This window comes from Idiotropiscis lumnitzeri, unplaced genomic scaffold, assembly GCF_059441095.1.
Source record: "Idiotropiscis lumnitzeri isolate Australia: NSW breed Sydney's pygmy pipehorse unplaced genomic scaffold, RoL_Ilum_1.0 HiC_scaffold_50, whole genome shotgun sequence".
Taxonomy (NCBI): domain Eukaryota; kingdom Metazoa; phylum Chordata; class Actinopteri; order Syngnathiformes; family Syngnathidae; genus Idiotropiscis; species Idiotropiscis lumnitzeri.
The window spans coordinates 46716-70893 of record NW_028283588.1 but is presented as its reverse complement, the minus strand read 5'-3'; the positions used below and the strand labels follow the sequence as shown (position 1 = coordinate 70893).

General features: G+C 44.6%; 1 long non-coding RNA gene across 1 annotated transcript; it reads left to right on the top strand.

Moving 5' to 3' along the window:
* The first annotated feature begins 1925 nt into the window (after window positions 1–1925).
* Window positions 1926–4843, top strand: LOC148315714 (uncharacterized). Its single transcript, XR_015840655.1, has 3 exons — window positions 1926–1986; window positions 2074–2223; window positions 4666–4843. It is a non-coding gene; the product is annotated as an uncharacterized LOC148315714 (long non-coding RNA).
* Window positions 4844–24178: the final 19335 nt, after the last annotated feature.

The following is a 24178-nucleotide window of genomic DNA, read 5'->3' as shown; positions in this document are numbered from 1 at the left end:
GTGAAATCCATGCTCTCTACCGTTTCCATCCATCTTCTCTGTCTCTCCTCCTGCAGTCTCTCCAGCAATTTCTCTCCAGTATCTGGATTCTGGGTTTCCTCATAGGATTTTAATATTTCCTCACATTCTGGTGTCCAGCATGGTATATATCTTTTACGGACTCCCCGGGGTATGTGCTTTTTTGCACTGCTCTGAATGAGTTTATTGAACCTAATTATATTCTCCTGTTTTGCTGGGATTCGCTTGCATGTCTTATCAACTTGCTCTGCGAAACCCTGCCAGTTTGCCTTTCTAAAGTTTAAAGGATAATGTAAATGGCAGTCAATTTAAAAACTGAACAAAGAGTAGACTGCTAGGAGCCACTTTTGTGATCCAGGCATGGAAGTCCATTGTTTCAGAGGGGTCTCGTTCACACCTCCTGTGGTGCAGCTGTGATCCAATCTTCCTGCATTCCAATCCTGAGGGTTTGGTCATTAGCATGGTCTAAACTTCAGTTACACTTAAAGGATTTCATACATTTGACTATTAAAGGAATATAAGAGTTTGAGCTTAACATAGTTCATTAGATGTTGGTGCATCCAATGTATGAAAATGTGATATTGTAAAATGCTGAGAGTGTGACTGGTGAAGCGAAACTGGTTGCGGGGGTTGTGCAAGAATGGAATGTTTTAGAAGCAGAAGGTGCTGAGCGAGACAAGATGACTCCGGGAAGGAGCGGCCATCGGGGGATCGCACGCAGGAGGAGCCACGGGATTCGGCGGGAGGAGAAAGACCAATGAGAGCGAGCTAAAGTTAACTGCAATAAACATAGCCAATAGAATCATGCCAGGATGCCTTTGTCTGTGCCATTTTTGCATGTTGTATAGTATGAATCAGTACTGGGCAACTCGGGGGTAGAACACATTCGCTGGTGGCAAGAGAGGTGTAGAGTTGTATTGAGAGGGACCCGAGATCCAGGTGCCATGTAGAAAATCTGTATTGGGAATAAATCCACTTTGTGCGTGAAAATGCCGGCTTCCTGATACCTTTCTATTGCAGAACGAGCACGCATATTGTTGGATGAGTGAGAGTTGGGTAAGGTCGCAAATTGGAGTCAGATTACTTATTTGAGTTTACATTGGGTTAAAGTTAAATTCTAACATTGATATAAAGATAAATTCCAACAAGTTCCATCTTGGCAGGGGTAGAGATTGTGTGACTGGTATGTTGATTCCTGTTTTTATCAATATTGGTCGGTGCTGGGACCTTGGGAAGTTACCCAGCACTCTTCGATGTGCTGGCATTGATATGCCATCTGTGTCCCTCGTAACGAAGGTCAGGTCAGGTGTGTATTCCCTCTGCCATCGTGCTGAGTGGAAGGTGCCTGGTTCATTTGGATGGTAAAGGAGGTGGAGATTATTTATTTCTGCCCAGTTGCTGAGCTGGATTCCAGCTGGGTCGGGCTCTGTGTATCCCCACGATGTATGGTGGCTATTGAAGTCTCCTAATATTATAGATTGATGTTGGTATTGTGGGAGGACACTAATTGGCCAGCTTGTATTTGGAGGCTTGTATATGTTGACCACTGTTGTACCCAGCACCTCAATCTCTGACCTGTGTATATTGTGTTCGTCCATAGAGGATCCTCTGTCTATGGCAGGGATGTCTTCATGTACATATATCATGGTTCCGTACTGTTGATGATCTATTCTCGTGATGGGTATGAAGCTGGATATACTGTATCTCGATGGGGGCGATTCTTTAGTCAGATGAGTTTCCTGCAGTGCCAACACTTGTACATCTTTCTCCCTCAGCATCTGCGCCATCAACTCACACTTAGCCATCGATATACCCTCCACATTCAATGAGATTATCCTCAGTCCTCCTCCTACTGTCACTACATTGTCATTTAGGTCATCATTAACTGAGTCTAGCGTATTTTTCGAAGTTGCAGGACTCTCTACTGCACCAACGCGGACCTGGTTATCCTGGGCGACGGCCGATCCAGTATGAATATTCCTTCTTTGAGCTTCCATTTCCATTTTTGAGGTGTGTAGTCGAGAGCAAGTTTTTAACGCTTGGTTCGACCACCAGGGTGGGATTCCTCTTAGTCAGGCCCCCAGAATGCTGGCTGCACTCCAGGGAGCCGCTCAAGCCTCCACACGACGACAACGTGGGAATCCCGGTCGTGGAGGGTGTCGTCACTTTCGGCGCGACATCTGTTCGTCTGCTTTCATCCACCAGGCGAGTAAACGCAACTATGGTTTCGTGCACCACCACATGCAACACTTGCACCATTCTCATGGAAAGACTCTCCCTGCTGGAGGGACGTGTCCGCCAGCTAGAGCAGAGTAATGTGGTAAGCGTAAATGTGGCGGACAGCACCGGTTAGCATTGGCCGTAAACGGCTTGCTAATCGCGTTGAGCCTGTTAAGACACAGAGCAGTTCCATTCCACCTCGGTCTCCTGGCTCCCGCACTTTAGTGAAAGGTGACTCCATTACTCGATACATTAAGCTTGAAAATCCAACCACAGAATGTGTATTGCTGGGGCCAGAGCACCCGACATTGAAGCTAATCTTATGGAGCTAGCACGCAAGAGACCTAGACACCAGCGCAGTGCAAACAACGCTAGCTATTCAGATATAGTGATACACGTCGGCTCCAATGACACTAGTGTTACTGCCGTTTCAATGATACGCTGGCTAAAGAAAGTTTTAACGCGCACTCACTCACCATGGGTTGAAGTTGCGATGACGTTCGCTCGGCTTCACTGGTCTTGATGTTGATGTGTAGTTATGTATGTCACGTCAAACAGTCAAGGGTTAGTCTTAATCGTAGTCATTTCAGTCCAGATGTCATGCCGTGAAGTCAAGTAAATCAAATAAATAAATCAATGGCTACGGTCTTCCAAACTTCAAATCAAAAACATCCGTGCATATGCGGTAATCAATACAATATACTATCTTCTATCTTCCAGTTTGTACATAAATAATGCGTCTTGAGTAAGTGCGGTTGAAAAACGGTATCCGACCAGCGTTCCCCCACCTGTCCTGCATTTGTTATTTATGGATGAACGCAACCAGTGCTGACGTCATCAATTGCCCTAGTGGTGGTGTTGCCATACTGCATTACTCAAAAGAAAACTGCTCCAACAACTAGGATGAAGCAATCAGAGATCACAAAGAAAAAACATAGCAAGGACTTGTGATCTCGCCAGAAAGATGAGTCTGAGTCGAGTAATTGTCTCTGGCCCCTTGCCTGCGAGAGGCAATGATGAGAAAGATGGGGGTGTAGCCCTCATTTCCGAATTTAATCTAAAACTTAGTCCTCGTCCTAGCAATTCCTTCAAAACATTTGAAGTTCTCATTATGCGATCCACGGCCGCACTGCCGTTTTATCTTGCCGTTTTTTACCGTCCCCCTGGCTCTTACTCAGGCTTTTTAGATGAATTTTCTGAATTTGTGGCTGATTTGGTAACTCATGCGGATAATATATCATGGGCGACTTCAACATTCATATGAATCTCCCGTCGGAACCACTTACCGTGGCGTTTCGGACAATAATTGATATGTTTGGTTTCATGCAAATAATAGATGAAGCAACGCATATAAATGGTAACACGTTAGATTTGGTATTAACCCGGGGCTTAGCATCCTCAAAAATAATTGTATTACCATATACTAGTGCTATAGCTGACCATTACTTAATCAAATTTGAAGTCTTGGCGTATTGCCATCGTTCTGACCATGATCAAAGCTATAGCAGCCGCAACATTAGCTCCTTAACCACCGCTGCGCTCTCTGAGCTACTCCCTTTAGTAACCGATTCGTTTCCTAATTATATTGGTACGATTGATGATCTTACAAACAACTTTAATGTCGCTCTGTTAAATGCGCCTGACTCCGTCGCACCTTTAAAAACTAAAACTTGTCCAAAGAGGCTGACTCCGTGGTTTAATGAGGAAACACGCATACTGAAACGATTCTTGTAGGAAGCTTGAGCGCAAATGGCGTGCGACCAAACTGGAGGTCTTCCGTCAGGCATGGTGTGCTAGTTTATACAAGGAAGCGCTCAATCTAGCCAAAACTAATTATTACTCTAGATGAATTGTTTTACATAAAAACAACCCTAAATATTTATTTGCTACTGTAGCAATGCTAACGCAACAGCAACCAACCTCGGATAGCTCTTCCTATTCAGCTCACGATTTCATGCAATTCTTTACTCAGAAGATTGAGTGTATTCGTGATGAGATTAAAGACACTGTTCTTACAATTCCGTTGAATTCCGTCATAAATGGTGTTAATAGGGACATTAGGGCTGATAACTGTCCGATAACCTTATCTCAATTTAAAAAAGTATCTCTTGAAAGCCAAACAAAATTGCTTAGTGGGGCAAAACCGACAACTTGTGTGCTCGATCCGCTTCCTGGCAAACTAATTAAAGAACTGTTTATGACCCTAGGACCGTCTGTCTTAAATATTATTAATCTATCACTTACCACGGGTATAGTACCAGCAGCTTTAGGACCGCCATTATGCGACCGCTACTTAAGCAACCAAACCTCGACCCAGAGAGTCTCAACAACTATAGACCGGTTTCAAATCTTCCGTTTATTGCAAAAATCTTGAAAAACTTAATGAATATATGACTAGTAATAATCAATTTGAACCTTTCCAATCAGGTTTTACCGAATGGAAGCTACGGAGGAGGAGGGCATGCTCGCGTGACAGTTAAGCCGAAGAGGAGCACCTTCCCCGGGCACGGGCGGTGTCAAGCGGCCCCTAAGTTTAACCGAATGGAAGCTCCGGAGGAGGAGGGCATGCTCGCGTCACAGTTAAGCCGAAGAGGAGCACCTCTTCCCCCCGGGCACGAGCGGAGCGCGAGGCTGTCAGTTATGAATGAATAAATGAATAAATAAATAAATGAAGAATGCCACCTTTCATTTCACTGGCATGATCCGTGCCTGTCATGCCGCGTGTGTTTTTGTTTTTTCAGCTGTGTGGGCGTTCCTCCAGCGATCGTCTCGCGCCATGCGGTCAGCTGCTGCGAGACGCGCCCACCAGCCCCGCACCGGATTCCCATTCACTCACTGATTACACTCACTACCACCTACACTGACTACCTGGCGTCGGATTGTTATCCTACTTGTGTCTGCGTTTGGAGAGTCCTGCTCAATCCTCCAGCTCTGCTGGAGGATCATAACATTCACAGGGCACACCGGACGGCGTACCAGAAGTTAAAAGTCGAAGTAATTAAATAAATACAAAAATAAGTAATTGAATAAATACAAAAATAATGGCTGGGGAATAAAAAAATAAGAAGTTTTAATAATAATTTTTTTTTGTTATAACATGAATTTCACTCTCTCTCTCTCTACCCGTATATATATATATATATATATATATATATATATAATTTAAGCATTTTTGAAGGTGCGCCGCTACTTCGCGGATTTTCAGTTTTCGCGGGTGGTCTCGGTCCCCATTAACCGCGATAACTGAGGGTTCACTGTATTACTCTTACTCGATCTTGGCGCCGCTTTTGACACTTGATCATAACATATTATTAAAACGCCTTGAAACTTGTGTTGGCATTTCAGGTTCAGCGCTTTCTTGGTTTAATTCGTATCTGTCGGAGAGGACGCACCGTGTAATTCATGGCAATGCGACTTCTGATCTTTGTAAGATCACACGCGGAGTTCCGCAGGGATTGGTACTAGATGCTACCGCTTGGTGATATTATACGGAAATATAACATTAGTTTTCATTGTTATGCTGATGATACGCAATTATACATGCCGTTGGATATAACGAATCCGTGTGATTGCTATAAATTAGAGGCATGCCTTGCCGAAATTAAACTATGAATGTCTTTCAATTTTTTGCGTCTTAACTCAGATAAAACCGAGATGCTGATCATTGGACCAGCGCGTCATCGGTACCTTTTTCAAAGACACCACTATGAGTATCGATAAATTGCCCAAAAGGATTCAACAAAAAATCTCGGTGTTATATTTGACACAACTATGTCGTTTCAAATGCACATTAAAAATATTACTAGAACTGCATTTTTTCATCTGCGTAACATTGCTAAAATTCGCCCAATTCTATCAACTTGTGATGCAGAAATCTTAATCCATGCGTTTGTTACGTCTCGCCTCGACTATTGTAACATTTTGCTCTCGGGTCTCCCCATGTCTAGTATTAAAAGTTAGTTCAAAATGCAGCAGCTAGACTCTTGACTAGAACGAGAAAGTTTGATCATATTACCCCGATACTTGCCAATTTGAATTGGCTTCCGGTCCACTTGAGATGTGATTTTAAAGTTCTGCTACTTGCCTATAAAATATTGCATGGCTTAGCTCCTTCCTATCTCGTTGACCTCGTGGTACCATATGTTCCGTCCCAAAACCTTCGCTCACAAAATGCTGGTCTTTTAGTGATTCCGCGAGCCAAAAAGAAGTCCACAGGTTCTAGAGCGTTCTCTATTCGGGCACCAATGCTTTGGAATGCACTACCCTCAGGTATTAGAGGCGCCACCTCAGTAGAAATGTTCAAAACACTATTAAAGACGCATTTATACTCTTGTGCATTTAGTTGAACTATTTGTTGGCCTGTTTACTGCCGCTTTTTCTCTTTTCTTCTCTATTCTGCCCCCTTTTCCCCGGCTGGGGGATTAGGTGACGGTGACCCACTAGGAAGTTTAAGGCATTGACAAACTGGGCATGCACCTGTTCCAGTGATGTCGTCTTCCTGCAGCGTGACATTTGATCAATTTATTTATATACTTTAGCATCTAATTTAATTATTTGTTGGCCTGTTTACTGCCGCTTCTCCTCTTTTCTGCCCCCTCTTCCCCTGCTTGGGAATTAGGTGATGGTGACCTGCTATGAAGATTACGGCACTGACCAACCGGGGAGGGACCTGCTCTCCCAAAGTCGTCTTCATGCAGCGCCTCTTCTGATTTCCCTATATTTCAGCACTTCGTTGAACTACTTGTTGGCCTGTTTACTATTTCTGTTCTTTTTTTTCTGTTCCCAATTCCACGGCTTGGGAATTAGGTGATGGTGATTCACTTGGAAGTGGCTGTTTTGAATTTACCCCAAACTGACTATTTCAAGATCGAAGGCTCATCCTCGGATATGCTGCCATGGAGATTACGGTCCTGGATGAGGACCCACTCCACTAAAGTCATCTTCCTGCAGCACTTCATTTAATTGACTCTCACATTATCTCATCTAACATTGTATAGCATCATTGTATGTGTCAAATGTTGCCCACTTAGCATCCAAAGCAGCCTGGTCATCCTGGAAGGGGGTTTCCCCCCCATCTGTGGTCCCTTCTCAAGTTTTCTCACTTTTCCCCCAATGGGATTTTGAGTTTTTCCTTGCCCTCCTGGGGGTTAAGATCAGTGGATGTTGATTGTGGTTATGTAAAGCCCTTTGAGACTGTCTGTGATTAAGGGCTATACACATAAAATTGACTTGACTCGACTTGGACCAGAATAGAAGTGGATGAGGGAAAAAGGGAGGGGCGGTGTTGACTGATATTGTGCAGATGGAAGTAGGCTGACCGGGTTGTGTTATTATGCTTATGGAAAGATAGAGTGCTGTCAAGGATGACACCCAGACTCTTGACCTGAGGGGAGGGGAAAACAATGGAGGGGCCAACAGGAATGGGAAAACTGACAACTTTGGATTGTATTGATTTTGTACTGAAAAGAATAACTTCTGTTTTGTCGCTGTTAAGCCTCATGAAATCATTAGAAAACCAGTCATTGATTTCAGATAGACAGGAGGTGACGGAGGTGGGAGGGAGTGATATGCTGGGTTTGCAGGAGAACTAGAGCTGGGTGTCATCCGCGAAGCAATATAAAGCGATATTGAATTTTCGGAAAATGCTGCCAAGGGCAAGGAGGTATATGATACATAATAGGGGGGCAAGGACCGAGCCTTGGGGCAAACCTGAGGTGACTGGGAGGGACTTTGATGAGAAATATTTAAGCTGGATGAACTGAGTGCGGTCTTTGAAGTATGAATGGAACCAGTTGAGGGCGGTGTGGGTGATGCCGATGGAAGAAAGTCTTTTGAGAAGGATGGTGTGTGAGATGGTGTCAAAGGCCGCAGTCAGGTTAAGAAGGATGACAATGGAGAATGAATCGGAGTCAGCTGCAATGAGGAGATCAGAGGTGACCTTGAGTAGAGTTGATTCAGTGCTGTGAAGTGCACGGAAACCGGACTGAAAGGGTTATTGCAGGTGAGATGAGAGTGGAGTTGAGTGGCGACTACATTATCTAGGACTTTTGAAATGAATGGGGCAGAGGTTCAGGAAATAGTACTGAGCGGCTTTTTCTTAATCTCATGAGAAAATGTACTCGGGCAAGCACAGTCGAAAAGAGTCGTGCGTTATCTCAGCCCAGCCTCACATTCTTCCCCCGACACGGGTCTACGTCCAAGGGAAGGTCCTCTCCAGATTAATCATTGTCTGGATGGTTGATTCCCAGCTGGTCCCCAAGACTGGTATTCCACGGCTGGCCTTCTCCGGCGGGCAGTCTCTCCGTCTCTCCTGCTGGTATTCCCCTGTAATCTTGTCAGTGTGCATGTATGTGTGCTCCAAAATCAAATTATGTCTTTCAGAATGTGTTTTTGCAATGGCGTCCCAGTGAACCCTCCAATCAATCAATCAAATTTTATTTATAAGAGCACTTTTCATACATAAAATGCAGCTCAAAGTGCTGTACAATAAAAACATCCAAATTACAACGAAAAACTAAAACCCATTCCACCCACTCAACATAAACACAAGACACATCAACATACACGCCTGAACTCACATACACACAGAACACTCGCATTCACACAACTTAATAAACCATCTTAGTAGAAAGACAGGGTAAGGCACAGAGAAACCATATGAGAAAATGTACCCAGGGTAGGTAATCCGCGCTGAGAGGGATGACGGCTCACGCCCACAGGGAGCTGCGCCAACACACAGACCCCTAGCCCAGACTGACCGGGGTAGACCCTACACATAGTGCAGAGGGCCCCGGGCCTAAGGAGCCTCCGGGATGAAGCCCCCTGTGAGAAGGCCAGCCACACCTCCCAGCGCGGAGGCCCCCCTTGAGGAAACACTGGAGCTAAAATATATAAAAGAAAATGATAATGCTAAACAAAAAAGAAGCTAAAAATTAAAGGACAATAATATAAAAAGACGAAGCTAAAATATTTAAGAAAAATTATGATACTAAAAGACATAGAAGAAGCTAAAAATTAAAAGACAATAATATAAAACGACGGAGCTAAAATGTATAAGAAAAATGATACTAAAAGACAAAGAAGCTAAAAAAAATTAAAGACAATGATAATAGATAAAATGACAGTCCTGAATTAAAAGACTAAGATAAATTATTTAAAAGCCAAACAAAAAAGGTGAGTCTTGAGCAGGGGTGGGCAATTATTTTTTCCATGGGGCCGCATAAGAAACATAAAATATTGTGGAGGGCCGGGCCAAAAGGCTGAACTCAATTCTGCATAATATTAATTGTATTTCTTTTTTAAAAAGCAGTAAATAGCACTGTTTTGACAAGCTGGCAAGAGTATATATTAAAGTTAAGCAATGAAACTAAATACCAAATAAACTGAAAAAATGAGGTTGCCTTCCAAAAATTTATTCATTCAAATTTCTCAACACAATGGTAGACAAAATATTAACATTTTTTACTATTTGTGACTCATATTAGTAAACATATTCTGTCACATTCACTTCAAAACACATTTTGAGTTCCATATACTGTTGGATAGTTGTGTAAAGGTTCTGAGCATTTTAAAGACATCACAATATTGTCTTTTTGCACCAAACATTAAGCAAGATACAACATATTGACTGTCACTGAACTGTGATTTTGAGAAAAAGTGTCCCAGTTCATTGTTATCTGGTGCCGTTTTTATATTTCTCTCCATGTTTCGTCTGGTAATGCCGACTCAAATTGTAGTCCTTCAACACGGCGATCTGCTCCCCGCAAACTAAACACACAGCTTTACCTCTAACTTCAGTAAATAAATACTTCGCTGTCCAATTTTTGTTGAAAATTCTACATTCGGCATCTACCTTTCTTTTTTTAGCCTGAGCGGACATTTTTGAGGGCGAACGTCGTCTTGTTGTGATTCAATTGCGCGCATGTCTTGATAAACGCATTACGTCATTATGTGCGACGCACATTGTGCGGGAATAAAAAAAACAAAACAATTTCAGAATAAAAGCAGTGCAGCTTTAGCCCATGAATGAGGTGAAATTAAAAAGTATGTTTATTTTGAAATTTCCAATTAACCTTACACTCGCGGTCAGAGTCAACCAAAGGTATGTGGCCCGGGCCATACAATGCCCAGGTCTGTCATACGGGCCAGTCAGTGCCACCCGGCGGGCCGGATGTGGCCCGCGGGCCGTGCAATGCCCAGGTCTGGTCTTGAGCCTCCTTTTAAAAATATCAACGGTCTCTGCGGACCTGATGTCCTCCGGCAGGCTATTCCATAGACGAGGACCAGAATGGCTGAATGCAGCCTCGCCATGTGTTCCAGTCCTCACCCTAGGAATAATTAACAGGCCGGTGCCAGAGGACCTCAGGGTCCGCGAGGATGGCCCAAGACCGTTAAGGCATTTAAAAACTAATTGAAGCACCTTAAAATCAATCCTGAAACACACGGGGAGCCAATGCAGCGATTTTAAAACTAAATCCAGTGCCCAATTTGGTATGTTTGCATCTCTATGGCCTACGTGGAGAATGTGCTTTGTCATATTTGTCCATGAAGTGCTGTCTGGCTTGTCATCAGTTTGTAATGTGCAGACTGAATATGTATGATGTGAATGTGAGTGTAGGTCATGAAAATACTATGTTCACACATTTATAAACTAAGTAATATAACGTTAGCATGTGAAAATAATATCATAAAACAGTAAAGACCATGACTACAATCAGTCATTCCTATGCGTAGTAGAATTAGAATTAGAATTAGAAATCCCTTTATTGTCATTGTACTCAAGTGTGCAACGAGATTAGAGGGCTCCCCTCTCCAGTGCAATACAACAATAATACAGACAAATATATAAATTAGATAAATAAATAAGAGAGTGCAATGGAATTTAGTACAGAATAGGGTATATAAAAACACATCACGATGCTGTTCTGCAAGGTAGGGGTGTTCTCGTGTGTGTGTGAGAGTTCAGAATGGAGATGGCTCTCGGAAAGAAACTGTTTCTCAGTCTATTGGTCCTCGATTTGATGCATCTGTAGCGCCTGCTAGAGGGCAACAGGTCGAACAGGTGTGAGTTTGGGTGGGTATTGTCTTTGACGATGTTGAGAGCCCTTCTGAGGCACCGGGCGGTTTAGATGTCCGACAGTGAGGAGAGAGGGCAGCCAATAATCCTTTGCGCTGTTTTGACTGTCCTCTGGAGCCTCACTCTGTCCGCCTCAGTGCAGCCGCTGTACCAGGTGGAGACACAGTACGTCAACAGGCTCTCAATGGACGAGTGGTAGAAGGCTAGCAGCAGCTTCCTGTCCAGGTTGAATTTCCTGAGGACTCTCAGGAAGTGCAGACGCTGGTGGACCTTCTTTACCACTGCTGTGGTGTTGTGAGTCCAAGAAAGGTCGTCGGAGATCTGTACTCCGAGGAACTTGAACGTGTGGACCCTCTCCACACACACGCCTTCGATGCAGAGGGGGGGCGGCACCGTCTTGTTCCTCCTGAAGTCGACGACAATCTCCTTTGTTTTTGCAGTCTGTTGTCCTTGCACCAAGCTGTCAGTCTCTTTACCTCCTCTCTGTAGGCTGTCTCGTCACCTTTCGAGATCAGACCGACCACTGTCGCGTCGTCAGCAAACTTGACGATGCTGTTGTTGCCGTGGGCCGGGCTGCAGTCGTAGGTGTAGAGGGCGTATAGGAGAGGGCTCAGCACGCATCCTTGAGGGGAACCGGTGCTCAGCATGCAGGTGGAGGACGTGTAGGGGCCGAGCAACACAGTCTGGGGTCTGTTGGTCAGAAAGTCCTTAATCCAGATGCGTGTGAGGGCAGGGAGGCCGAGAATGTCCAGTTTGGCGACGAGGATGTCTGGGATGATTGTGTTGAATGCCAAGCTGTAGTCCACAAAGAACATCCTTGCATAGCTCCGCTGTTGTTTCAGGTGGCCCAGCACAACATGCAGAGCAGTGTTGATGGCGTCCTCAGTGGATCTGGTATGCAAACTGGTAGGGGTCCAGAGTGGGAGGAAGGCAGTCCCTGATGTGCTGGAGAACCAGCCTCTCGAAACACTTCATGATGACTGGTGTGAGAGCAACAGGACGGTAGTCATTCAGGTGGACGGCTGGTGACTTTTTGGGGACAGGAATAATGGTGGAAGTTTTCAAGCAGGAGGGGATGACTGCTTGAGCCAGGGAGCGGTTGAAGATCCTGCAGAAAACATGTGACAGTTGGTGTTTTGAGGACCTTGCCTGGTATTCCGTCGGGACCAGTAGCTTTCCTGGGTTTAACAGCCAGGAGCGCGCGCCTCACATCGTGTTCCTCTACGGTGAGTGGGGGGGAGTTGGAGCATGAAGTGCGGGGGTGTGACGGTTGGGACGAGTCAAAGCGAGCGTAGAAGCAGTTAAGCTCCTCTGCCAGCGATGCACTCGGGTCTGCAGAGGTCGTGCTGCTGCCACGGAAGTTGGTGATGCTCCGTAGACCCTGCCACACCTCCCGTGGTCTGTTACTGGCAAGGTGGGCCTCCAGCCTCCCCTTGTAGGTTGCCTTGGCTAGCTTGATGCCTTTGCTCAGGTCAGCACGAGCCACCCTGTACTGGGCTTTGTCGCCTGACCTGAAGGCAGCGTCACGGGCCTTGAGGAGAGAGCGAACCCTGCTGGACATCCAGGGCTTCGCATTTGGGAAGGTCCGTATAGTCCTGTGTAGGGACACAGTTTCCATGCAGAACTTGATGTAGTCCAGTACACAATGTGTGTAGACATCAAGGTCCTGATGATCAAAGAGGCCCCAGTTTGTGTCTTGAAAGCAGTCCTGTAATTCACTCATGGCGCCGTCACGCCAGGTTTTCACAGTCTTTGTGGTGGGCCTGAATCTGCGCCTGAGAGGGGTGTATGCAGGTGCGAGCTGCAAGGACAGGTGGTCTGACTGGCCGAGGGGGGCGAGTGGGAGGGCCCTGTATGCGTGCTTGATGTTCGAGTACACATGGTCGAGAGTGTTGTCTCCCCTCGTTGGGCACTTGACATGCTGGTGAAACTCTGGGAGTACAGTCTTTAAATTGGCCTTATTAAAGTCTCCCGCTACTACGTGAACGCCATCAGGGTGGGCCCGCTGATGTTTATTGATGACGCACGCGAGTAGCGAGAGCGCCGTGCTAGTGCTAGCGTCGGGAGGGATGTAAACAGCTGTGACAATCACGACCGTTAGCTCCCTCGGGAGAAAATAAGGCCGGCATTTAACGGACATGAACTCGATGTCGGGGGAAGAGTGCTTCTCGACGATCGTGCTATCGCCGCACCAGTTCTCATGCACGTAAACACAGAGCCACCCCGCCCCTTCTCTTACCGGTGTCCCTCGTCCGATCCGCGCGATGTAGCGAGCGCCCGGCCAGCTGGATGCTAGCGTCGGGGACGTCTGCGTGCAGCCAGGATTCCGTGACGACGATCACACTGCTGTCTCGCACATAGCGGTTTCCCAGGATTTGTAATCCCAGGCCGTCGATTTTGTGGACCACGGATCTGGCGTTGGTGAGGTACAGGCTCGGCAGTGGTTGCCTATGGGGCTGCCGTCGCAGCCGTTACAAGACACCGGACCTGCAGCCCCGCTACTGCTTCCTCTCTCTGCGTCGCCTGCGCCGCCTCCCGGTCCCGATGACAAGCCACGGTGAGCCGGGCAGCCTCGCCAGTTCGTCCGGAATTTTGCGATCATAGCATATTCAGTAAATATAAACCTGCTAAATTAAATAATTGACATTCTGTCCCATAAATGTTTAAAATGCCGGTAATTGCCATACAATCCTTCAAGGGTCGACGAGCGATGTTCGGGAGGAGGAGCAGTGGTGGTGGTGCGTTTCCCTCGGGCATGTGTCGGTAAATCCAGCGGAGTTCAGCGGCAGTGGATTGAAGTTGTCCTGACACAGGTTGATGACATGACAGGAACAGGCAGAAGTGCGAGAAGCAGACTGGCCTGCGGGTCCACATGGCAGACAGGTGCTAACTTTGATAGGTAAGCTAAACTTTAGCCACAGTAGACGCGTCAGCGACTATGCAATCGGTGGGTGGCATTCATGAGAATCGGGATCGCTCAACATACAGATAATAAATAAAATCACTGTAACTGGAGGGATTGTAAACTGCTAAAGCAGGTACAACAAGCGGATCCAAAAAATTTCTGAGAGTTACCGGTGAGCAGTGGCAGCCAAACGTGCCAGCGTCCACCCAACCGGGAGTTGATTCAATATTCACAATATTTTATTATTTTGTCGTACAGTTGTTTAAAAATGGCTCGCTATCGCCCCCTAGAAAAAAAAAACAACAAAAAAAAACAGCCCCATATCTCTGTTTCACCAAACTGAAAATTTGATGAAGTGTGTACAAAGCCAAGACCTAATAAAAAGTCTCATGGAGCCGTATGCTAAATTGAACAGGAAGTCGGCCATTCTAAATTTATCAGAATCCGAAATCCTTTTATTGTCATTGTACAGTGTGCAACAAGATTAGGGAGCTCCCCTCTCCAGTGCAATACAACAATAATTTAATCAAATATATAAATTAGATAAATAAGAGAATAAATATTGTGATGGAAAATAGTATGAAATTGGAGAAATACAACACAATACGTCGCTGTTCAGCAAGGCAAGGGTGGTCGTGTGTGTGTGCATGTGTGTGAGAGTTCAGAATGGTGATGGCTCTCGGAAAGGAAATGTTTTTCAGTCTATTAGTCTTTGATTTGATGCACCTGTAGTGCCTGCCAACAAATTTACTTCAAACATTGACGAGGCTTTGAAAACAAAAGCTGCTCTAACTTTAACTACAAGCAAATTCCTCTTGAAGATTCCTCACGTTATTTCTCGGAAATATTTCACATTTCCAACGTGCCAGTACCCCAACGTTGTCCGGGTGGCGAGGGCCCTTTATAGCTGCTCGCAGCTCTAGTTTTTAATTAATTTTTTTAAATCAATGGTGATGACAGTGAAATATGTCTGGTCTGGTATCATGATAGCTGGAGGATATTTTGTCATGATATTTTAGTCAGGCCTGATAACAGTGATGTATGCTGATTTCAGGCTACTTTTATTTTGAAATGCCGTATCACATTTTGGTGGGACCGCAATTGATGGACAACTGGGGTTGTCTAGTGTCCCCCAAAATGGGTCTGATATCACGATAGCTCGAGGGTATTTTGAAATGATTATTTTAAAATCAGTGTTGATGACAATGAAATGTGCATATTTCAGGTGTTTTTTTTTTTATTGTGAAATTACACCAGATTTTGATGGGACCACTTTTGATGAACAGCTGGGGTCGTCGAGTGTCCAACAAAACTAGTCTGGTATTACGACAGCTCCAGCTCTTTTATTTTAAAATGCCTCCTTACATTTTGATGGGACTACTTTTGGTGGAAAGCTGTGTTGTCTTGTGTCCTCCAAACCTGGTTTGGTATTACCATAGCTAGAGGATATTTTTTAATGAAATTTTAAAGTCAGGCATGATGACAGTGAAATGTGCAGATTTCAGGCAACTTTTAGTTTGAAATTACAAATTAGATTTCAATGGGACCACTTTTTATGGACAGCTGGGGTAGTCTCGTGTCCCACAAAACTGGTCTGGTATCACGAAAGCTCGAGCGATGTTTTTTTTTAACTCAGTGGTGATGACCGTGAAATAAGCGAATTTCAGGCTACTTTTATTTTGAAGTGCCACATCACATTTTGATGTGACCACTTTTGGTGGACAGCTGGTGTGGTCTAGTATCCCCAGTCCTGGTTTGGTATCACGATAGTTTGAGGATATTTTTTAAAGATTTTTCTTTTAAATCAGTGTTGATCACAGTGCATATTTCAGGTGATTTTTTTATTTTGAAATGCCACATCAAATTTTGAAGTGACCACTTTTTGTGGACAACTGGGGTGGTCTGGTGTCCCGCAGAACTCGTCTGGTATCACGATAGCTTGAGGATTTTGTAATGATTTAAATTTTTTTAATCATTGGTGACGACAGACAAATAAGCAAATTTTCACGCTTTTATTTTTAAATATCCAATCAGATTTTGATGGGACCACATTTGTTTTTCCGGTTCCGTCGCCACGCGAGTGGCTACCTGCTAGAGCAGCACGGCTCACTATTTGAGCCTTTTTCGCGTGTTTTTCCCTTTACCCAGTTTTATTTATTTTACCTCATCGCAGCAATGGACATCCAAATTGCGGTGGTTTTATTGCTGCTGAGGGCTGTTTTTTGCGTGATCGTGTCCGGAGATGTCACTGGGAGCTACGGATCAATCGTTTACACAAGAGATCATATGTTAGCACTTCGTGCTAACCCCGTGCCGACTCCCGGAGCGAGACCCGATATCCCCCGCGAGTTGAGGAGGAAGAGACGGGGGATGTCGCGCGGGGGCGAAACGCCAGGCAAAGAGGAGGCGTGACCACCCCGTCCTCCCGTCCGTTTTTATGGGAAATGTTAGATACCTTCCCAAGAAAATGGACGAGCTAACAGCGCTAACGCGGCACGAGAGGAACTTCCAATGAGCTAGCTTGCTGATGTTCACGGATTCATGGCTAACAGAGCTAACGCCGGACACCGTTGTGGAATTTGACGGCTTCCAAATACTACTTGCGGACAGGACACTGGAAAGCGGTAAGAGGAAAGAGGAGGGCTGGCTGTGTTTGTTAATGATAGATAGTGTAACCCTAGGCACATCACAGCTAAGGAGCAACTTTCCAGTCGGGACAATGAGCTGCTAGCTGTTAGCATGCGTCCATACTTGACAAGCATCGCGAGTTAACAAGGACGCGCACGTAACAGGTGCGTGAGTAAACTGCTTAAAACTTTGATCGTCATTCGGCTGACCTACAAATTGAGACGCTACAGTCAGTTTGACGTTTTTGTTTGCTTCATTGTGGATTGACATGGAGGAACAAGACAGTGGAAAGCGGACATTAAAAATGACGGAGAAAAGCTGTAGAAGATCACAAGCCTAAACGGATGCAGGCACGCAGCTGCAAATTTGCTCAATTGACCTCCATGCAACGTCAAATTGAACAATTGATGGAGGATGATGCAAATGTTGACGCTGTAAAAAACTGAGGTTCGTGTTTGCTTTAGCGGCATGGAGCAAGAATTTGTGGACCTCAATTCCGGTCTGCAAAATTTAAAGACTGAAGAGGATTTTGCCGATGACCAAAATAACTGGTTTGATCCAAAAAATGTAATTAATGGAAATGTGAGCAATGGAAGAAGGACGTTTTGAAACGTGCAGAGGAAGGATGCAATAAACAAATATCACCTGCTGATAGTAGATCTGCATCAACTAACTACACCCATAGAAGTAGAAGTAAAGAATCTAACAGACAGAAGCTCACTTCTGTCAACGTCTTCAATTAAATTAAAGGCTCAAATGGAACGAGCATGTTTAAAGGCAAAGGCTGCTGATTTACAACAAAGGTTGGCACTTGAGCAAGAAGAAGCTGCAATTAAAGCAAAGAAGGAAATGCATGCAATGCAAACGGCACTCCCTGAGTCTGATGGATGTCTTGAGAAGATATGAAAATACCCAGGAGGATGGTATCCACATTCCTGATGAGTGTGTTACAATTTAAACAAGGAAAAACATTCAATTACCATCACAGCCTATCAGAGCAACAAGCAGTGTTGACCTGAAATGCTCCCACTTCGACTATTCCAATGGCTAGATTTCCACATCAGACAGAAAGTAGAGAACAACAGGGACATGTGATTGATGGCCTTTGCCACGCAATCTCACAGCAAGCCAGTGTCGCAGAATACTTAGCAAAGAGTCAAAAAGCATCGCTTCTTCCCGAACTTTCCATTCCTACGTTTAAAGGCGACCCTCTGCATTATAAAACCTCTATAGGTGCCATTGAACATGGGATTGAAGGCCGTACAAGTGATAACCGTGATCATCTTCAATTTTAGCTGCAGTATACTAGTGAACAACCACATGAGTTGGTGAAGAGCTGCATCCATATGGAACCTCTGACAGGATATACCAAAGCAAAACAAATCTTGAAGGAGTTTTATGGTGATGACTTCATGATAGCAGAAGCATATTTAAAGGAAGCCATGGATTGGCCAACAATCAAGTCTGAAGATGGTGTTGCACTTCAGTCTTTCACATTATTCCTTATGGGCTGTTTGAACATAATGGCAGATGTTAATTACATGGAGGACTTGGACAACATGGCTAATATAAAGGCATTGGCAAACAAACTTCCATACAGACTTATAGAATCTTGGAGAAAATTTGCCTGCAATCTCCAAGAAAGAACAAATAGAAGAGTGAAGTTTAAGGATTTTGTTGACTTTGTTGACAAGCACGAAAGATTTCTATAAAACAGAAAACAAAATCACAACACACAGAAACAACAAAATCAAAGAAAGTCTTCACAACAGTCATTGTGCCCGCCAAGATGGAAAACAACAAAACCACCACGCCAAAGGCAGAACCTGTTTCAGTGGATGCTATTGCCAAACCATGTGCTAATTGTAATGGAGAGCAACACAGTCTCACAATTGGTAAGGAATTTAGGAGAAAGCATCACAAGGATAAGATTGACTTCTTGAGGAGCAAGGGTCTGTGTTTTGCATGTTTGATGCACGGTCGCATTAGCAGTTGCTGGAAACAAAAGCTTCAATGTCAAGAATGCTCTAGACTGCATCCTACAGCACTACACATTGTCCATAAACTTCTGCAAAGAAACAGCCTAAGACGATTGTGAATAGCAGTACCTATTAAGCGCCCTCGTACAAACAACAGAAACCTGGGGTGTCACTGGGGCCTGTAAATAGGACTGCATCCTTTCAATAATTCCGGTATGGGTCAAGGCACAAAAAGGAACCAAGACAGTGGCGACTTACTGTCCGGTTTAAAAATGCCCTGACGCCTTTTTTAGACTGAAATAACTTACTAAAGTTTTCGTTTTGTGCCATTCAGAATGGGAGAGGGAGCCAGGAGGCGAAACAGCCGTCTTGCCAGTTCAATCCCGCACACCCTCTGACTCTCACCCTCCGTTCTGCCTTTTTATTGAAACTAACTCATCAATAACTAATCACCAGAAGACAGAAAAGCATCAACAACTAATCACCAAGAGACAGAAAACATCAATAACTCACGGTATAAAGGTCAGTTTAACTAAAGCATCAATAACTAATCACCAGGGACTCCAGCAGGCAGAAAATCATAACCCAAGGTCAGTTTAACTAAACACATCTTCAGGATACGGTGTCTGTGTGTGTGTGTGTTAAAATAACAAGTAAGTGTCTCTGTGTGTGTTCAACATTAATGAGTGTATAAAAACATGATTATGAATACACAAACTGATTACCTATCCTCAGCCCATCTTACATTTCCCTCCTGTTGTGGATTTAAAAATCATGTCCTTACGGCTTTAAGACAGATCATCATAATGAAATCATACAACAGTGTGATCATCAGTGGAGGAGCGAAAACCTCACATTAGGGAAAAATTCCCCTCCTCCCTTCCGGCGTAGAATGAGATCCTCATAATTTGATGACCATCAGGGAATAAAACTTGTCCCTGGGGTGACTTGGTGGAGGCCCTTGCCTCGTTGTAGGAGAGATAAGATAAGATAAGATAAGATAAGATGTCCTTTATTAGTCCCACAATGGGGAAATTTGAGGTGTTACAGCAGCAAAGATATAGATCACACAGAGTCGGCGGCGTAATGTAGCCGTTAATGTATAACATTAGCAGCAGACATTCAGAAAAAGCATGCAAATATACACAGTATAAACGTATCTAAGTGTAAGGAAACACTCCTAATGTTTGTCCATTATACGGAGGGGGAAACGCTGTAATGATAAAGACTACTGAATGATTGAAAATACTGCAATCATAAAAATATTGCAATGATAAAAGTACTGTAATGGTAAGAGTACTGAAATGATAGAAAAGTACTGCATGATAGAAAATACTGCAATGGTAAAAGTACTGTAATAGTAAAAGTACTGCAACGATAGAAAAATACTGCAATGATGAAAGTACTGCAATGGTAAAAGTACTGCAATGGTAAAAGTACTGTAATAGTAAAAGTACCGCAATGATAGAAAAATACTGCAATGATAAAAGTACTGCAATGATAAAAGTACTGTAATAGTGAACATCCTGCAGTGGTAGAAATACTACAGTGATAGAAGTATTGTAATAAGAATACTGTAATGGTAAACAAAATACATCATTGGTCAATATTTAAGTACACCCTTGGCTGAAAGTACAGTAGTAGTTAATATTGCATCCTAGGACTGCACAATTGCACTAATGCCCTCCCGTTTGTAGGCCTGACCCAATGTTCTTGTTAAAAAGTCTGACAGCAGTTGGCAGGAAGGAGCGGCGAAATCTCTCTTTGGTACAGCGAGGGTGTAAAAGTCTGTCACTGAAGGAGCTGTAAAGTGTTCTCAGAGTGTCATTGAATGGGTGGGCTGGTTTGTCCAGCATTGATGACAGTTTTGCCGTCATCCTTCTGCCCCCCACTGAGTCCACAGAGTCCAGGGAGCAGCCCAGGACAGAGCTGGCCCTCCTCACCAGTTTGTCCAGTCTCTTTTTGTCTCGGCCCGAGATGCCTCCTGCCCAGGAGACCACTCCATAGAAGATGACTGATGAAACCACCGAGTCATAGAAGTTCCTGAGGAGTGTTCCCCGAACGCCAAAGGACCTCAGCCGCCTGAGTAGGAAGAGTCTGCTCTGACCCTTCCTATAGAGAGCGTCTGTGTTGTCGCTCCAGTCCAGTTTATTGTTCAGATGAACACCCAGGTACTTGTAAGTTGAGACCCTCTCAACGTCTGTTCCCTGGATATTCACTGGTGCAGGTGGAGAGTGCCGACGCTTGCGGAAATCCACCACCAGCTCTTTGGATTTCCCAGCGTTGATTTGGAGGCGGTTCTGCTGACACCAGTCCACGAACCCCTGCGTAACCCCTCTGTACTCCCGATCGTCATCGTCAGTGATGAGGCCGACAATCGCAGAGTCATCAGAGAACTTCTGCAGGTGACAGGTTGTGGAATTGTATTTGTAGTCCGAGGTGTAGAGGGTGAACAGGAAGGGAGCCAGCACAGTTCCCTGCGGCGCTCCCGTGCTGCAGAGGAGCACGTCAGACACACAGTCCTGTGTTCTCACGTACTGTGGCCGGTTTGTGAGGTAGTTGTGAATCCATGTGATGAGGTGGTGGGCCACTCCCGCCTGCTCCAGCTTGTCTCCCAATAAGGCGGGCTGGATGGTGTTGAAAGCACTTGAGAAATCAAAGAACATGATCCTCACCGTGCCCCCCGCCTTCTCCAGGTGGAAGAGTGAAGTGTGGAGCAGGTAGATGATGGCATCATCCACACTGATGCCAGGCTGGTATGCAAACTGGAGTGGGTCCATTGAGGAGCTGACCAGGGGGCGCAGATGGACGAGGACCAGTCTCTCCAGGGTCTTCATCAGATGAGACGTCAGCGCCACTGGTCTGAAGTTGTTGAGCTCCTTCGGATGGGGTGTCTTTGGAACCGGAACCAGGCAGGATGTTTTCCACAGCTGGGGGACTCTGCCCAGCTTCAAGCTCAGGTTGAACATGTGCTGGACGATTCCACACAGCTGGTCTGCGCAGGATTTGAGGAGCTGGGAGCTGATCCCATCTGGGCCTGCCGCCTTCCGCGCCTTCATCTTCCTCAGCTGGTTCTTCACCTGAGATGTTGTGAGGAACAAGGCTGAGCAGGAGGAAGTGGTGGTTGTCTGATGAGGCTGGGAACTGGAGCCTGTGGAGAGAGAGAGGGGCGAGAGAGGGGGAGAGAGGGTCTTGTTCGCAGTGGCAGGAGGGGTGGGTGGGGGCTGCATCAGGGAAGCCTGAGCGGGGTCAGACATTTGATCAAACCTATTGAAAAATAGGTTCAACTCATTTGCCCACTGAAGCCCCCCCCCCTTCTGGGTCTTACCTGCTTGTCCGTGGCCTGAGATGGTCTTCAGGCCCCTCCAGACATCCCTGGCATTGTTCCGCTGCAGTTGTTCTTCCATCCGCATCCTGTAGGACAGCCGTCCTTACCTCCCGGATCTTCGTGTATGGTGTGTGTGTGTGTGCACGTGTGAGGACAGGGGCAAGAAGTCCATGTGTTTTTACGTTTCAGTGTCCAGTTTGAGTTCGTCATTCTCAACATTAATCAGGTTGTAATGGTACATTTGGGCAACAAACCTACGATTAACCATCGTCTTTGTCATAAAAATAATGCAACATGAACAGACTACACATAACAAAATGAAAACTATAATTATCCCTATATATTGTTTTTTAAATTCTTCATAGTGGTCACAACATCAATAATTGTTTCATTTTTATTAAAAATTTAAATGCAGTAATGTACTCCAATCAAGGCTGATATTCCTTTATGTACGTCATTAATTTCCAAACAATATCTAATCTTTTTGTTCTGTGGCTTCAACATATTTATCATCTCATCAATATTAGCACCACAGAGTACTGAGTTTCGAGATCCTCACAATAGTCGTTCTCAAAATGATATTTTATTTTTATCAATTTAGCTTTGTTAAGGTAAGATATTTTATTGACAATCTAACATTAATATGCAAAGAACATGTACATTAGTACGAAATGTAAAAGAAAATTGTGGTGGGGGGGTGCGAATTGTTTTCTTCTTGGTAGGGGGGGCATGACAGGAAATAATTGAGAACCACTGGTCTAGTCACACACCAGCTCGGGTTCATTCCCTACCAGAGAAATGACATTCCATGTCCCCAGAGCTAGGCGCTTTATGTTGCCGGGGATTGGACTGCCTTTGACTGCCTCCTAGCTCAAAGGAAACCCAAATTCTTTGGTCCCGCCCACTGGTAGTGAGCCGAAGCCCTTGTATTAAATAATAAATAAATACATAAAATAAAAAAATTAATAAATTTAAAAAACGGACCGATCCACTGCTTGGGTTAGTTTGACCCACCTTGAGATCCGTTCCCACTCAGTGACAGTGTCTACAAGCCACTGCCACCAGGCCAGTGAACCCAACGTCCAGGCAGTGACAAAAAACGTGATCAAATTACATTGCTCATCATAAGGTGTTTGTGAGACGCTCTTTGTATGTTTCCTCAATTAAGACCTGTTTTCCATTGGTGTATTTGAAAAAAGTGGTGAACCTGTTAAATTCACTACAAAACGTTAAGAAGATGAAAGTAATGTTTGAAGGAATATTATTTTTCTATCGACATGCCGGCGGGCGGGCACAGATAGAGAGTGATAAAGCAGCACCACCCGCGCGGGGCGTGCTGACGAAAAGGCAAGCGCTCCTCCTCTCATCGCGTCCTTATTAAGACAGAAAAAAGACGCTGTTGAATTTGACCTATTCGCAGTTCGAGCAGGTGCTTAACGCTGGAGAATATCACCACTTCGAAGTTCGAACTGCTGTTGAAACGGAGAGGTAAGTGTTTTTCGTTTGTTTTTATTCAAAACATGCCTCGAGTGCATTTGTTCATGGTTAGAGATAGTTGTGTGGAAAACACTATACAAAGTAGCACCATGGATGTGGGCCTACAACACTGGCCTAGCAAACATGTGCTCCTACATCGACATAATTGACGAGCTCCAGTTAAGCATTGAATAATTATAAAACGTCATGGTGCTTTTACTCATTTAAAGAACTAAACCGACGCGTATTTTCATCCGGTGGTCAGGTTTGCATTGAATGTGAGCACGAGGGACGCTAGCTTGTTGCGTTAGCTTTGCGGAGCTAACAGCTTGCACTTTTGTTATAGAACAACAGAATGCAAGTACCATGATAATTTCTGTCATTAATTTTTGTGTAAGACACGATGTTCACTGGTTAATTACATGATTCTTAAAGCAAAGGTTACTGTGAATGCAATTTTGGTAAGATTTTTGTAGTCACACTGCATAAATCTGTCTGTCTGTTGTTTAAACTTCAATATAAACTATTATGGTTGAAATCGTTAATTG